At 33.9% G+C, this 16852-nt stretch overlaps 1 long non-coding RNA gene across 1 annotated transcript in view; it reads right to left on the reverse strand.

The window, feature by feature from the left end:
- The window catches only part of LOC115305636, a 130624-nt gene that overhangs the window by 12867 nt on the left and 100905 nt on the right, over nucleotides 1-16852 (reverse strand). The window contains exon 2 of the long non-coding RNA XR_003914906.1: nucleotides 4448-4488. This is a non-coding gene — a long non-coding RNA (uncharacterized LOC115305636). The remainder of the gene's footprint in view (nucleotides 1-4447; nucleotides 4489-16852) is intronic.

The raw sequence follows: 16852 nt of genomic DNA on the forward strand, positions 1-16852 counted from the left end.
TAAATAAAGTTTGAATGTAAATGACCTCCAAACACTGACTCCTATCTATTACATTTCTTAAATTCAAAATGAAAATAGGTTAAAAATTAAAGGTCAAGAGATAATATCTGATTTGTAATCTAATCTGAAAAATCATATGATTCCATACATTTTGTCATTCATGTCTAGTAATTTTAGATTTTTAACTTTTAAAATAGAAAATGTAATTTTACTTTCTTTAAGCTTTAATTAAGGATAGAATATTCAAAAATGTCTAACACCTGCTTTATAATAAGTAGAGCATTATTTCAAATGCCAGATGGACCAATTAAGATATTCTTTAAGATGATGCAAAATCCTGTGATGTAGGTAGGTTCTTTTTTCAGATCTGAATTTAAATATGCACTATAAGAATGTACAATTATCTAAGTACATGTTAATGAAATACTTTCATTTTTACCCTTGAAATAGTGCAAAGCACTGTCATGTTTTTTCTTCTACAGCCTCCCTTCCTCATTCTTGTCTTCCAATTCCACTGTTTTAACATCCATTCTTTTATTTCCCCTTGACTACTGCTGCTAGAGGAAGCTCATATTTTAAAGATAATTGAGCTCCCCAGAACAAAGAAAGAATTACAGGCTTTTAACCTGCAAGTAAGTGGAAATTAACATTGTTAGAAGATGAAAGGTAGAGAGAAATATAGACTGAATTGGTATATATAAATACTTCACAAAAACTATCTTCAGCCAGCTCCTATACTGACACAAATTATCTGACAAACTTTATTCCATTCACACAGTAAGAACCCCACTGGTGACTTCTACCTGAATCAACCATCCGGCACATATTCTCCACACTCTCCAGCCACAAGTTGCATGAAAGGGTTTCTAAAAAATTTTATTTACAGTTCCTAACACCTTTCTTACATCCACAATTGTAAATAGCTGGTTTTGCATACACTGACTGGGTTCTCTATGTCTGGTCAGAAGATAGTTTCACAACTTCATTCCCATCAGGCAAAGATCATGGTTTTCATTTTTTGTTGACTTTTGGTGCTTTGTTTATATTGAGTTGGTAGCACTTAACAGCTTGCTTTTAATTTTCCTATTTCACATCATTCGTCCCCCAATAATCTCCAACGTCCACTGGAGCCAAGGCCTGGTGTCATTCATCAGTAAAGTTTCTCTGCACTTGTCTTTGGATTATGGGATATGTGATTCTTAGTTTCATCAGTATGTATGGCTCAGTCTTTCCACGCTGGCAAACACAATCACCGCATCACTGGAGGCAACCTGAAGTTCCGGCTACCAGAGTTTCTATCTAAACTCACAGCTGGGAGAAACTTTCCTGTTGGTCAGCAGTAACTTAGGCAAGTATTGATTGATTCACATTCAAACAAAGCCTTTCGGCACCTGTGTGCAACAGAAGTAAACTATCTGATGAAATGTCTGTCACCATTTCAATGGAGCACCATTTAAATTCTCTGTTCTTTGTCTTCTCTCCACACTAGACTTTACACTGAGGTTCCTTAAACAGGCTATTTTTCTGTATTTGATTTGAATTCTATCCATCTATCCCTATACACAGCATGACCAAAATTATAGCCTGATGGCTATAAAAATAATGTTTGAAGACTCATAAGAATCCAACTCCATCTTGAAAGCACCGTGAATGTTTTAAAGTCCTTTAAAGACTGGGGAGTTTAGGGGCACCTGGGTAGCTCAGTCAGTTAAGTGGCCTACTTCAGCTCAGGTCATGATCTCACAGTTTGTGGGTTCGAGCCCCGCATCAGGCTCTGTGCTGATAGCTCAGAGCCTGGAGCCTCTTTCAGATTCTGTGTCTCCTCTTTCTACCCCTCTCCTGCTCATAATCTGTCTCTCTCTCTCTCCATGTCTCACAAAAATAAATAAAATGTTAAAAATTTTTTCAAAAAAAGACTGGAGAGTTTAGAAGACTACAATTTAACAATTATCCATCTGTAGCCTTTGTGACATTAGGAACACAATGGTTGAATTTTATATCTAATAGTGTAGTGCTGCAGCCAAATAAGATGTTTACTGACATTCTACTGAGTCAAAGAAGCCAATATTCTGCCAAAGACATGGGTGGGAGTAAAGGAGATGACTTTTTAAGTTAGATCTTTATCAGGAAGATAGCTATCTCCACAAAAGACTCCAGACAGACTGAAGAATGCAGAATGTAGACCACAACAGAGCTCAAAGATAAGAAAAAACAAGACACTTCAGATTTGTCCAAGTTTAAAAACAAATCTTCCTTGAATAACATTGAGCCAAGCAGAGGGCCAGAATTTTGCTATTTAGTGGAAATAAGAAAGCACTATATGCCAAAGCTTGATAAAGTTTTAGAACTCAGAATGAATAAGTGCATAAAAAAAGGATTGTCGGCAATACAGAAGTTTTTGATTGGGTGTGTATATGTGTGTGTGTGCGTGTGTGTGTATGAGAGAGAGAATGCCAGAATATTACATTTTATGCACGAATTGCCACAAAACAGAAGACAAATATGAACCACATCATAATAAATACTGCTTTTTAAAACATTTAAAGAGTTCATTAGTGTGAAGGCATTTGAAGTTTATATATCTTTCTGCTATATGTCATTTAGGAGCTATATATACATGTATATATTATGTTATAATACATTCTACTATATTACATTACATTATATTATGTTCTGTATTATTTTATGACATAATATGTATGACATAACATATACTATATGTTGCTATAATTATATATAATAACAATTTTATGTATATATAACATTTCATTCTTTTAATCAAAATTTCATTTTGTTCTGGTCTTACAGCCCTCAGTTAAAGAGGTCCTCCGAGTATTTTTTTAGAAAATGTTCTGTATTGGTTAGATCTCTGAGTAATGCAGCAGGAAAAGATGGATAAAAGTGGATGCAGCACTCATTTAAGAATCTTTTCTTAAGTTTATTTACTTTGAGAGAAAGTGGGAGTGAGTGGGACAGGGGCAGAGACAGAGGGGGAGAGAGAGTCTCAAGCAGGCTCCACAGTGTCATCACAGAGCCAAATGTGGGTTTCAAACCCATGAACCACGAGATCATGACCTGAGCCCAAGCAGGATGCTTAACTGACTGAGCCACGCAGGTGGCGCAAGAATCTTATTTAATAAAATACATTTATTGAAACCACATTATATGCTGTGCCATGGAGTGGGAAGCCTTAGAAATGTGTTGCATCTTATATCTGTAGGTGTCAGTGACACACACAGAAGAATGAAATTCAAAGCATGGTATCCTTACTCATGGGTGACTTGACAGAGTTCACTTCATCAAACTTACTCAGACCCCTGAAAAATTGTTATTATTCCCACTGATGGGAATATAAATTCTTCAATGTTACTAATAATGGGCTACCGATATGTGAGTTTTTCTTCTAATTATAAATTTTTGTAGTATATGCACATCACAGGTATGTCCATGTATATAGGGATTTCAGAGTTATTCTGGAGACAAGTTCAAGTGATAATGGCAATTCTCTTTAACAGATCATTAAACTCTCTAAAGAGTTGTGTTCCCATTGACAAGAATCATCAATCTCATGTTTAAGTCAGTTTTCTTTATGCCTAGAATAAAGGTATATTTTATGCATGTAAAAAAATTTACCTAATTTATTTTCAAATATACAGGAAGGAATCAGGAATTTTTCCTCTTGCTAGAATTAGTTAATATAAAAAACAACAACTAAGCTTTCTGCTATAGAATTATTTACTATAAGGTTTGGGGTGCCTGGATGGCTCAGTTGGTTGTGTCCGACTTTGGTTCAGGTCTTGATCTTATGGTTCATAGGTTCGAGCCCCACATCAGGCTCTGTGCTGAGAGCTCAGTGCCTGGGGCTTGCTTTGGAATCTGTGTCTCCCTGTCTCTCAGCCCCTCCCCCTCTCATGCTCTGTCTCAAAAATAAATAAAAGGCTTTGATTTGTGTTAAAAAAGATTAAGGTTTATATTGATAAAAATTCAGGAAAATTTTTTCTTATATATTCTTGCATTTCTTAAAGAGCCACTCAGTGAATCATTTTTCTTTCAAATTTACTAACTCTACTGTCTGTTGGCATATGGTTTCCATGTTTTGTGCATTTTAAAGCATCTACTCATTAGCCCGGATAAAATGAGCATCAGCTATATGCTAGGATCTATTCTAATGAGCATAAGAGGTGTATACAGTACTTTCCTCAAAGAGCTCACAACTGATTTGAGGTTAAAGTATATGCTAATCATATATAAACAATGTAAATAATAAGGGTAATGTTTAAATTACCAACGAAGCAATACATACACATATATGATGCTAAAATCACACTCAAAACATTTCAGCATGGAGTAGTCACTAATGCAATAGCATGTCAGATTATATAGATTTCATCATGACGTAAAATGTTTAGAAAAAACTTAACAATAACAATATGAAATTAGATTGTACCTTAAAAGTGAATCAACTTCAAATACATTCAAAACCTTGGTCTGGAAAAGAGCATAAGAAATGAGTTAAAAAATATAGTGTCTAAGAAATTTTGAAGTGAAAGAATAGACTAGACTTTCCAGGGAAAAGGAAAGAGCTGAAAGATTAATTTAAAGAGTAGATTGAACTCAGACTTTAGAGAATTTTGTGTGCCCAACTAAGGAAATTTTGGCTGCATTATTTCCTATGAAATGAGAAACCATAGCGAGTTTTTTGCAAAATAAATTATGCTGGAGGATATTTTATGATTAGTCATATAAGAATGAGTATTAGGGAGAGAGAAACTACATATGAAGCAAACTAGCTTGAGACTATTTCAAACTCTATACCTGAAGTGATTAGAGTCTGACCTGTGTGTCATCCCTATGTGGAACAAATGGAAAAGAAGAAAGAAATGCTCTTTTTATTTTAGTTTATTTATTGAAAGAGAGAGAGAGAGAGAGAGAGAGAGAGAGAGAGAGAGAGATCCCAAGCAGACTCCATGTTGTCAGTACAGAGCCTGATGTGAAGCTCCATCTCACAAACCATGAGATCATGACCTGGGCAGAAATCAAGAGCTGGACATTCACTGACCAAGCCCCCATGACACTCTAGAAGAAATGATCTCAATGGATGTTTTGGGTTTTTTTTAAATGATTGGCTTTGGTAAAGGATTTGAAATGGTTATGGTGGAGGGGAAATGGAATAATTCAGATTTTAATCCTGGGTGATTAAAGTGTTTATATGATTAATTGAGAAAAGGATTTTTGAGAGGTAAGAATATCTGCATTGCAACAATTGAGTTTGGGGTCATAACTGATTATCCAAAGGGGCATGATTATGAAAAAAGATGAAGATACAGAACTGGAGATCAGAACCACAGAAGTACATGGATAATGATGCTTGAAAAAAAGAGAGGGGATTTACTACTGAGGTATCATTTGTGATGATCAGTACAGCACACTCCATGAAAGGCTGAAAGATAAAGCAGATTTGGTGCAACAAGAAAAGGAGGCAGTGTAGACCACTTAGGTTTAAACTACACTATTAAGAAATACAGACAATAAAAGGAAGAAAAATATAATTTTTTTAAAAATGCACTATATTCATCCAAGCGTTTACTCATGACTGAGACAAAAAAATATCTCATATATACAAAGTCCTAGAATCTCAGTCTTATAATATAAACATTTGAATATCTTTAAACATAGATAGGTATAAAAATTATATGTGTTTATGTATATCTATATATGTATGTGTGTGTATGCCTATCTCTATATATTTTAATGTGTATTGTGTGTCAATACCACCAGGGTTTTTAAGAGAGTCATAAAATAAACAAATGAACAAAAATAAAACAAACCAGAACTGAATCTAGCACTAAATGAGTCTCTAGAGAATAAAAATAATGTGATGTAAGAACTTTTTAAAGATGCTCCTGAGAAAAATATTCCTAAGCTACAGAGTTATGACTCTTTGGACCTGAAAAGCTCATTACAAGGTAAGCCTAGGACTTCCCAGGTTAAGCTGCTACCCTAAAAAAAAGTTCTCTCTATGGAGAATTGTATGGTTGTCAGACCTTAGCTAAGGAACTAATTCCTTTGAGATAATGCCATGTTATATCAAAGTAAAAGAAAAAAGGCAAAAACAATTGGAAAGTTTGGTCTACAATTTTCTGAACTTTGGTATTCACCACAGCACTAAATATAGTAGACTTCAATTAATAGCTTTTTAAGGAATTAAAAGACTTGGCCCTGACCTACTCCTATTTTAGCATCAGAGTGTTTTGCAAACATATCTTAACATTAGTCTTTTCTGTAATTAATTAAAACTTTAAAATTCTCTTTGTTTGGGCTTATTAGGTGAGGTGGCTACACCAAAGGGAGTATTTATTTTGTGAATTTAATGGCATGAAAATAATTTCCATTGACATTCTGACTTAAAATACAAGGACATCTGAACAGTAGGTTCGTGTTGTGAAACGGTGTTAAAGGCCTTCTGGCTGTTTCTTTCATCAACTTTGTGTTTATGTGTATTTTTCCCCGTTTTACCATCTCACCTCCTATTTAACAGGCATGCCATTGCATGACCAGGAGTTTGAAACATAAATGACTGCAGCTGTCAGAGCCTCATGTCTGAATCCTTGACTTCCTTTAGGAACACGTGGGCGGTGTAATGTTTTCTAGTAGAAAGCCATTTCAAAAGGAGGCACAACGGTGCTTTCATGTAAATTAATTTCTACAGCTGTAACTTTCACAGTTTGCCTGGGGCTCTTCTTTGTGACTTCTGCATTTATTTAACACACAGCCTTTTGAAAATTAAAATGTATTTTTATTGAGTTTCACTTTTATTGGAGACAGCTTGAAAGTGTTACTTGATCTGCATTTTTAAAAACAACTAATAAACATGTCTCTCTCAAACAATTATCTGCACAGGCGCCTTCCAGTTCCACCCTCCTGCTCACTCTTGCCCTTGTAACACTTGATTCACTTTGCTATTATGTGTCTTTTCATTAACCTAAGGAAAGTTTTATTCAAGCACATGGTCTAGCCCAGATTAACTTTTGAACTGCTTGGAAATTCACACTTTTCAAAACTGCAATGATCACCCAAGATACTATATTCTGGCAAATCAAACGGAATGTATAATTATAACATTCTTTCTGACTTGTATCTAGTTAATCTCAAGACTGTGTCAATCCTAGTTACCTTTAAAAATCTACTTTAGTCCTACTAAATATAGAAATTGCCATAGCCATTTATCCTGTTCATTTTCCTTATAAAATCTTGAATTCTCCCTAAGGACACGAAGCATTGTTTATTATTGATAACAGAAACTGTAGAAATGCCTATTTTAAAGACAGTGGATTTTCTCATTCGAGTATATTTTTTGGCAGCAAACATATGATCAAAACTTTACTAGTAATAGAAAAAAAATCTGGATTGTATAGGTGTGCGGTGTTTAAAAAAAGTACATTCATCTTTGACAGTTTGTTTCATGAAAGAAGTTAACGGGGATCTAAAAGTTAGATGAAGTAGGGTTCAAATCCGGTGGTTGCCATTTACTTGTGAGACACATAGGGCAACTTCCCCCATAGCTCTAACCTCATATTTATCATAAGTAATATGGGAGCTGTACCAGTACAGCTAAAACGTTTATGGGGAAGATCAAGTAAGAAAGTGCTTAGAAAGTGCTTGGATAGCACCTAGCAGAGTTATACACTCACTAAGGAAAGATACTATAAAGAGTTACAGAGTTACTACCTGTACTGATTTGTCAGGTAGTAGACTCAAATCTATGTCAACATAAACTAGATATTCTTGCCTAATGTTTTTTTATTGAAATATTGTATCCATTTATAGCTTTATGTAGAAATTTATTAATGGTAAATAAATATGGGATCTGACTTCTGGAAAATTCAACTTTAAGAAAAAAATGTTTTGGGCACCTGGGTGACTCAGTCGGTTAAAGCGACCGGCTTTGTCTCAGGTCATGATCTCAAGGTTGGTGGGTTTGAGCCCTGCGCCAGGCTCTGTGCTGACAGCTAGCTCAGAGCCTGGAGCCTGCTTCAGATTCTGTATCTCCCTTTCTCTCTCTCTGACCCTCCCTGCTCGCACTGTCTCTGTCTCTCCAAAATAAATAAAACCCACAAAACAATTTAAAAAAAATTTTTCAAAACAGTAACAGGTAAAGACAACTGGTGTTATGGTTCCTATTAATTTTTAGTACCTGTATAGGTATAATTGATACCTCATTGTTGCTTTAATTGGCAACTCCCTAATTACCAGTAAGTTCAAGTATCTCTGCTAATATTTGTTGACTATTTGGATGTGTTATTCTATGCATTGTTTTACATCCTTTATGTCCGATTAGGCTACTCACTTCCTCTCACATTTTTTTGTTTAACAATTGGTTCAAGCTCTTTGTATTGCACAGATAATAACCCTCTCTTTGTCGTGTGTGTTGTGAACTATTTCCCCCAAATCTATTATTAGCCTATTAACTTACTAATGATTTCTTTTGCTACAAAAGTTCCTAGCTGTGTGACCTATACCTTAATTCTCCTATCTGTAAAAACAGAGATGATAATAACAACTACCTCATATAGTTGTTAAGAAAATTAAGTCATCCTGGGAAAGTACTCAGACTAGTGCTTGGCACATTGTTAAGTGCTATGTGTGGCTTCATAAAGATGATATCAAATGTGTACTTCCTTTCCCATGTAGAGTCTATAATTTCAGTCTTGGTTAAAAATTTTTTCCCTTACCTCTGTATCACATCTATATGCTTTTATAGAATTTAGGTATTTATTTTATTTTATTTTATTTTATTTTATTTTATTTTTTACCGAGCTTTATTTTCAGATACCTAGACCGTTGTGCTAACACTTTATGACAATCTATTTTATTGTGAGTTGAAATGCCAGCCTTGTCACTTAAACATTTTGCATATTAAGGCATCTATTTCTGAATTCTCTTTTCTGGAACCTCTAATTCTAAACAAATGTTGTCTTGATTTGAGTATAGTGACCTTCTAGTTTTTTGTCATATTTATCTGTTAAAGTATGCCTCCTTCACTTATTGTTCATTGGCACACTTTTCACAATTATATTTGGAAATTTATAATTTCATATAAATTGTAAATAATTTGTCCAGTTTTCTCACAAAATCTAATTTGCATGCCAGTTGAAATGCTACAATATATCGGGGCACCTGAGTGGCTCTACTGATTGTGTCCAACTTTAGCTCCCATCATGACCTCATGGTTCATGGGTTCCAGCCTCACATTGGGCTCTCTGTTGTCAGTGTGGGGTGACTTCTGATCCTCTATCTACTTCCGTCTCTCTGCCCCTTCCCTACTCATGCTCGTACTCTTTCTCTCTCAAAAATGAACACAAAACAATTAATTTTCTACCTTTACTGAGAAATAATTGATATACATTACTATAAAAGTGATGACATAAAAAGTAAAAGTAAAGTAAAATGACATAAAAGTAAAGACATAAAAATTTATATATTAAATACATAAAATATATTTATATTTTTATAAAGACATAAAAATACTATTAAGGTTTCTATATATTTAATAAAGTTTTAACAGTTCCTTGGACATATATATAAATTATATATATAAATAAATATATTTTTCATGGAGTATATATGTAGTAAAAGCACAGGAAAGTTATAACACGCATAAAAACAGCAGCAAACCCGGGTGTTATTTCAGGACATGAAGCGGGATGTGACTTGTGAAGTTTACATGGTGATTTCACTATAGCTGTGTTTTGTTCCTTAGAAGAATAAACCAGAAGCAAATATAGTCACCAAAATATTAAGATTTTATAAGGCTAGAGATGATCAATGGTTTGCTTTCTGTTTTTGTTCATACTTGAAATCTTTTTATCTTACAGTTTATAATATTAAAACAATTACAATATAGCAAGTATCCTAATAATCTATTGAAAGCGATATGGGAGCACAAAGGGTGTTCTGTATTTCCTTTATTCTGATATAAACAGCTTAACCTGATTTCTTTTTATCTTGTTTCCTTTTTTAAAAAAAATTTTATGGCTAATTATCTTATCAATCAAAATGGGCCCAAAGATTACACACACAGATGCTGCCTGAAAAGGAAATTGTTATCTTTCAAATGTTGGGCAAGACCAACTAAAAGGATAGGATGTAATATTTTAATGCTTTTAAGAGACAAGAGGAGCAATAATAATTCCTAGTTAGTCTCTCATACTTTGTTTGAGGCATAGAATCTTTCAGGTGGAGGACATGTTATTAATTTCAAAAACCTCTATGCAATATTTTGGGTGAATATAGATGTCAATTGATCAAATCAATAAACCTGAAAATAAAAATCTCAATAGTGTCGATTTCTTGTTTGATGACCACACAATTGTAAGTAATAAATGCAATTTTATCAAACCCTGTAACAGTCACTTAAATTTTACAGTAAATGGTTAATGTAGATATTTATTTATTTAATATATTTATTATATATTTAAAATATATTTAATGTATTTATTACTATAGTTTTAATAAAATAACTGGCCCTTTCAATGTTATGAGAAAAGAAACTTGTTGAGATAAAATTGCCAAGGAAGTCATTGCAAGTGTATCTAAAACACGATATCTTAAACATGTTAGAAGAAAACAAAGAGACTTTGCCCTGGAAAATTATATTAGATGACTCAAGAAGTGTCACTACTACAATGAAGATGTTTAAGACAGAGATGCACCAGAAGAGTCTGAATTAAGTTGTTTCACAAAAAGTTAGTGAATTTTCCAAATTAATACGTTGTCATAATATATATGTGAAACCAGCTATTAAATTAAGTAGTTATTTGCTCTTTTACCTACAACTCTAAAACCTTACCCAGACATTTTCCAAAGAAGACATACAGATGGCAAAGAGACACATGAAAAGATGCTCAACATCACTAATCCATCAGGAAATGAAAATTAAAACCACAATGAGATATTACCTTACATCTGTCAGAATGGCTAAAATAAAAAAGACAAGAAATAACATGTGTTGGCAAGGAGAGGGAAAAGGAACCCTTATCCATTGTTGGTAGGAATGTAAATTGGTACAGACACTGTGGAAAATGGTATAGAAGTGCTTCAAAAAATTAGAAATACCATATGATCCAATAATTCCACACTGGGCAGTTACCCAAAGAGAATGAAAACACCTATTTGATGGGATATACAAAACCCTGTTTCTTGCAGCATTATCTATAATAGCCAAGATATAGAAGCAACCTAAGATTCTACTGATGAACAAACGGATATGGAATATGTGGTAGATATATACCATGGAATCTTACAAAGCCATAAAAAAAAAGATGAAATTGTGCCACTGATGACATGAATGGATCTACAGGGTATTATGTTAAGTGAAATAAGGCAGATGGAGGACAAATATCATATGATTTCACTCATATGTGGAATCAAAAAGACAAATGAATAAATTAAAAAATACAGAATTAAATCTATAAATACAAAGTTGCAAGAGGGATGGCCAATAGAGTGATGAGTAAATTGAGTGAAGAGGTGTGGGAAATACAGGTTCTAGTTATAAAAGGAATAAGTCATGGGAATAAGAGACACAGCATAAGGAATAGATACTCAATGACTGCGTTGTATGATGACGGAGGGCAGTTACACTTGTGGGCATAGAATATGTAAACTTGTCTAATCACTATGTTGTACACCTGAAACTAATGTAACATTGCACGTTAATTACATTCAAAATGTTTTTTAATTAGCCAAAAAAAGGGAAATCATTTAATAGAAAAAAAACTTATGATTGTATAAACACAGTTTTTTACAGAACTAGTAAGTCTAGCAAATATTGCAAAAACAGAAAAAAATAAGTGCATGTCAGGCTATTTGAAATAAATCTGCCTGAAGTTCATTAAAAAAATACTAGAAGAATGGATGGAGACATCATTTTTTAAAATTTTCATTGGTTTTCCTCAAAGCTATCTCATTTTCAATTGGGAAATGAATGATCTCATTTTTATTACCAAAATTTTGTTTATTTTACCTGTGTTACTTCATAACCATTAAGTTGCTTTAAGGCTTTTGGAGAAAACAAAGTTTGATGCAAAAACTACCTGCATACACATTTACATACATGAACATAGTATGAAAGAGAATAGCTGGAAAGAGAATTCAATTAGATTTTCCACTCATCCTTCACTGGAAAATACATTTAATGGAAGATGGAAATGTTTAATTGAAAACGGCATGTATAAACCAAGAATATACTGAAAGGGTCATTATCAGGAAAGAGTGCAAATGCAAAGTCTGAATCTGAAATGATAACCTAATAACTGAGAGAAGGTAAAATTCAAGGTACATTGTTAAATAATGAAATTAATCAGGTTTAGTCTATTTCTATTTTCCTTTATATTCAGTTTTAAATTATATTTTAGAGGCATAAATAGAACCTCTAAGGAACCCTCTTTTATTTATTAGATAATACACATGACCATCTAATTTAGGTGGTTTTAAATTTCTCTTTAGATACACATACACAGCTTAAATTTTCTAACAAAATTTGTACTTTAGCCAAAAATTGTCTCATTTAAGAAAGAAAATTTGTACAAGAAGAGTTATACTCCCCAGACCCTTCTTCAGAAATGTGAGTTCAGTAGTTCTGGTGTTGGGAACCCTGGAATCTGCATTTTAAGAACTTGTGGTAATTTAAATGATGACTGAGTGTAACCACACTTTGATAAATCACACTTTTTCAATTACTTGGTGAGTTCAGTTTTGTTTTCTTTCTTTTAGTTTTAGTTTATAACTTCATAGTAGGCATGATAGATAATAGCATAAATTATCCCATTCCTCTGAGGGTTAAAGAAGAAATGATATGTATAATTGGCACAGCAGTAAGTATATAGTATGTGCTCACTAAGGGTTAGCTTCTGTTTAAATTAATCATTTTCCATTATGGCTATGTTAACATTACACTATCATGATCTATTTATGCATTTGTTTTCCTTTGAACTGTAATTTCCTGAAGGATGAAAATGCTTCTTTTCTATAATTGTACCTCTGAAATATTTCTTAATGTCTGACATGTCATATGCACTCAGTACACCTGTATTGAATGAAGTAATAAACTAAGGTGTGCACACAGAAAAACTTTCAAAGTTAGCAGGGGTCTATAGAGCAAAGGTAGGTAAGAGGGATAGGTAGAAGAGATATAAGGAAGGTAAAAGGGATATAAAAGACCCAAGTGACAACTTGAGACAATAAAGTAAGATGAATGCCCTAAGGCAATTGTGCTATCTCCTCTCACAACCTGGTTGATGCTCTGTTTGTCCATCTTGAGCTGAGTCAGCGTCCTTACCTACTCATCCAAGTAGACCCCACTCAACTCTGCAGCTCCATCCTGCCTCTGTTACCTCTCTTCTACCACCCTTGCTCCCTATCTTTGCTGTAGTATGGGTTTTGTGCCCCTCTACTGAAATAATTTTATCTTATTAGACCAAACATACTACTATTGCTCTTTAAAGTGAGTTTCTACTAAATTACTAGTGGAAAACTTCTGTAATATAAGCATGTTATTAGAAATGTTTCTATAATTTTACTCTTACTTAGTTTTTTGTTGTTTTTTTTCCCCTAAGAGTATACCCTAGGATGCTTTCTTCAGGCACAAGTACAATTAAAACATTTACCAAAATGCATAACAATAACAGTAGCTACTTAAACAACACTAAATTCCCCAGCTATAGGAAAATATGAAAAGTATTTCATCCATAACCTGTTTTAAACCAACATATCTGAATTTTAAATACTGCTCCCAAGCAGCCTTAAATATGTAGTTCAAAATTCAATGACAATTCTATAAATTAAAGAATGCATTTGAAAATAACTAAGGTATTTATATCATTTGGAATGACAGAGTTTTTACTAAAAATTAGCATTTGCTGCTAAAAACACTACTAGTAATAAAATACCAGAAAATTTGAATATATTGAATAAGCTACCACTTAATAAGTTATTGTTTTATTGCACTAAATGATGAATTGAAAGAATTATTGGAACTTCCTAAAGAAAGTAAATTACTCTCAAGTGTATATTATAGGCTAGAAATACAAGGTTTAATACATATTAAAAATGATTCATTGTAACTAGCATTTTCCTATCCATGATGACAGCTGCTTGAGGGTGGTAAACTTGAAATATGGCAACTCTTTAATCTCTCCCACAAAAATATTTTCCAGCTTCTTACTATATGTATATTTTTGTTGTCATGTTTTTCACTTTAATTTATTTCAAATGAGAGACTACTTGTTAATATTTACTCAGCAAGAATTTCTCAATGTATATTTTTGGAGGTTATGATAAAATAAGGCGGCAAACATATGCACATCAGTTTTCTTGGCAGATTCAGCTTCTAGACCAGTTTCCAGGTATCAACACGGAGTTGATGTGGGCATGATATTGGCGACACTGTGATACAATGTGGCGACACATTAGTTATGCTGTGAAACTGTATAACAGATGCAAAGCAAGATAAGATGCTCAGAATTGTAAGCTAAATATTAACTCCAGATCATCTGAGGATGATTTAAATTATGAACAGAACAAAGTTATGTTTAGAGCCGCATCCATTCTTTCACTAAATATTGAACAACTACTGTGTGCCAGGCACAATTCTGGGTACTCAAAGCTGAAATGCCACCGTCTCTGTTCTCAACAGAGATCACTGTTTAGTGATGGAATAACAACATATGTTTTTCCACTTTTGATCTAAAGGTAGTTTTAAAAGTGACCTCTAAACTGGGGTACCTGGGTAGTGCTGTCGGTTAAGCATCCAACTCATGATCTTGGCTTAGGTCATAATCTCAGAGTTCATGAGTTTGAACCTCACATTGGTCTCTGCACTAATGACATCGAGTTTGCTTGGGATTCTGTCTCTCTTCTCTGCTCCTCTCCTACTTCTGCTCTCTTTCTCTACCCTTCCTTAAAAAAAAAACTTAAAAAAAATTAAAGTGACCTCTAAACTAGTAGAACACCAAACTGCAAGAATAGGAATCAACAATTCTATAGGTACTTTTCTGGGTTCTAGCTCTTGATCCTCAGACCTATGCATTCCAGCTATGAGAGAACCAGCGTCATACATTAGCTGCTAGTTCAGACCATATACAATATCCTTTAGGAGAATATCCCAGAATTTGTGGAGAATAAATCTTACAAAGTAAAAAAAAAAAAAAAAAAAAAGAAGAAGAAGAAGAAGAAGAAGAAGAAGGATTTGTTCAATTATCACAGTGCCCTACAACTGATTTAATGTTTTTGATTCTCAATGGACAAAAATAATCAATTTTTTGAGACATGTACATGAATTAAAGAGATACCTGGGCTTTTTAGATATATACTATAGTTATTCCACGACAAGATTATTCCTGTGTTCAGATGCAAAGGAATGAAGAATCGGTGATGACATTTCCTGCTAACCCCTAGCAGAAGAAGTAGAAGGTCAGACCCATGGGCTTAGAAGACAGCAGGAGTACCTAAGGGACTCAGAAAACTTCTCATCCATGATGCATGTACCTCTGCGTTGCTACTTCTCACCACACTTTATCTCATCTTCTGCTGCTGTAACCTCTATTTCTTTCTCCTTTCTTTCCCCTTTAAACAGTTAAAAGTAAATGATTATATAAATCACCTATCAATAAATGAACTAAGAATTACTTAAGCAAAGCCATGACTTCAGGTCATTTCAATATCTTTCATCAAGCAAACATCAGTGGGTTTGTGCACTGAGCTCTGATTTTATAATCTCTCATTTTGCAGTTCTAGGTTAAAATCCATTTACTCACTATTGCAAAAATCACATCTTCTTATGGTCTCATCTCCTTAGAGAGGAGAAATCATGCTTGGAATATGCTGACTAATTTAACACAAATTGTTACCAAAGAAGACACTGGCAAAAACAGGAGAAAAAAAAATCTGCTATTCTGCAAATTCCTAAAACCATTGGTCTAGCTTTTGGAAAAATGACAAGAAACAAGAAATTTGTATTTTAGTTGTGTGCAACCCAATTTCTACATTGACCTCAAGTATTTTTAATTACAGGGAGAGTTCTATAAATGTAATCCCAAGTCCCCAAGGGCAGGAGGTAGATAATTAGCCCAGTGCACAGAGAAAATGTTTGTAGAACTGTGTGTCATAGTGGTTATAATATCTTTGTGGGGAATATATGCTTCAACCAGGAAGATAGAGGCTGTAGACAACTGAGCTGGAGTCTTTCCTGGCATCCCTGCCTACTCTCTCTACTGAAAATAGAGATTCAACAAAGCAGAGAGTGGAGAACAGTCTGCTTAGCAAATATATCCAATCAGAGGATACTTCCTCTCTTTCTTTTTTTCTTTTTCCTTCTCTTCTCTTCTCTTCTCTTCTCTTCTCTTCTCTTCTCTTCTCTTCTCTTCTCTTCCTTCTGGGTAAAGGTTTATCAGTTTTGTTGATTTTTTCAAAGAACCAACTCCTGGTTTCATTGGTATGTTCTGTTGTTTTTTTAGTCTCTATTTCATTTATTTTGCCCTGATCTTTTTTCTCCTTCCTTTCACTGACCTTGGGCATTGTTTGTTCTTCTATTTAAGTTTATTTATTTATTCTGAGAGATAGAGAGTGAGCGACTGGAGAAGAGGGAGAGACAGGGAGAGAGAGAATCCCAAGCAGGCTCCACGTTCAGCACAGAGACATATGCAGGGCTCAATGTCACAACCGTGAAATCACAACCTGAGCCAATGTCAAGAGTCAAATGCCTAATTGACTAAGCCACCCAGGTGCCCCTACTTTTCTTTCCTAGATCTTTTAGATATAAGGTTAGATTGAGATTTCTGTTTGTTTGTTTCTT

This window comes from Suricata suricatta, chromosome 2 (genome assembly GCF_006229205.1).
Source record: "Suricata suricatta isolate VVHF042 chromosome 2, meerkat_22Aug2017_6uvM2_HiC, whole genome shotgun sequence".
Classification (NCBI taxonomy): Eukaryota; Metazoa; Chordata; class Mammalia; order Carnivora; family Herpestidae; genus Suricata; species Suricata suricatta.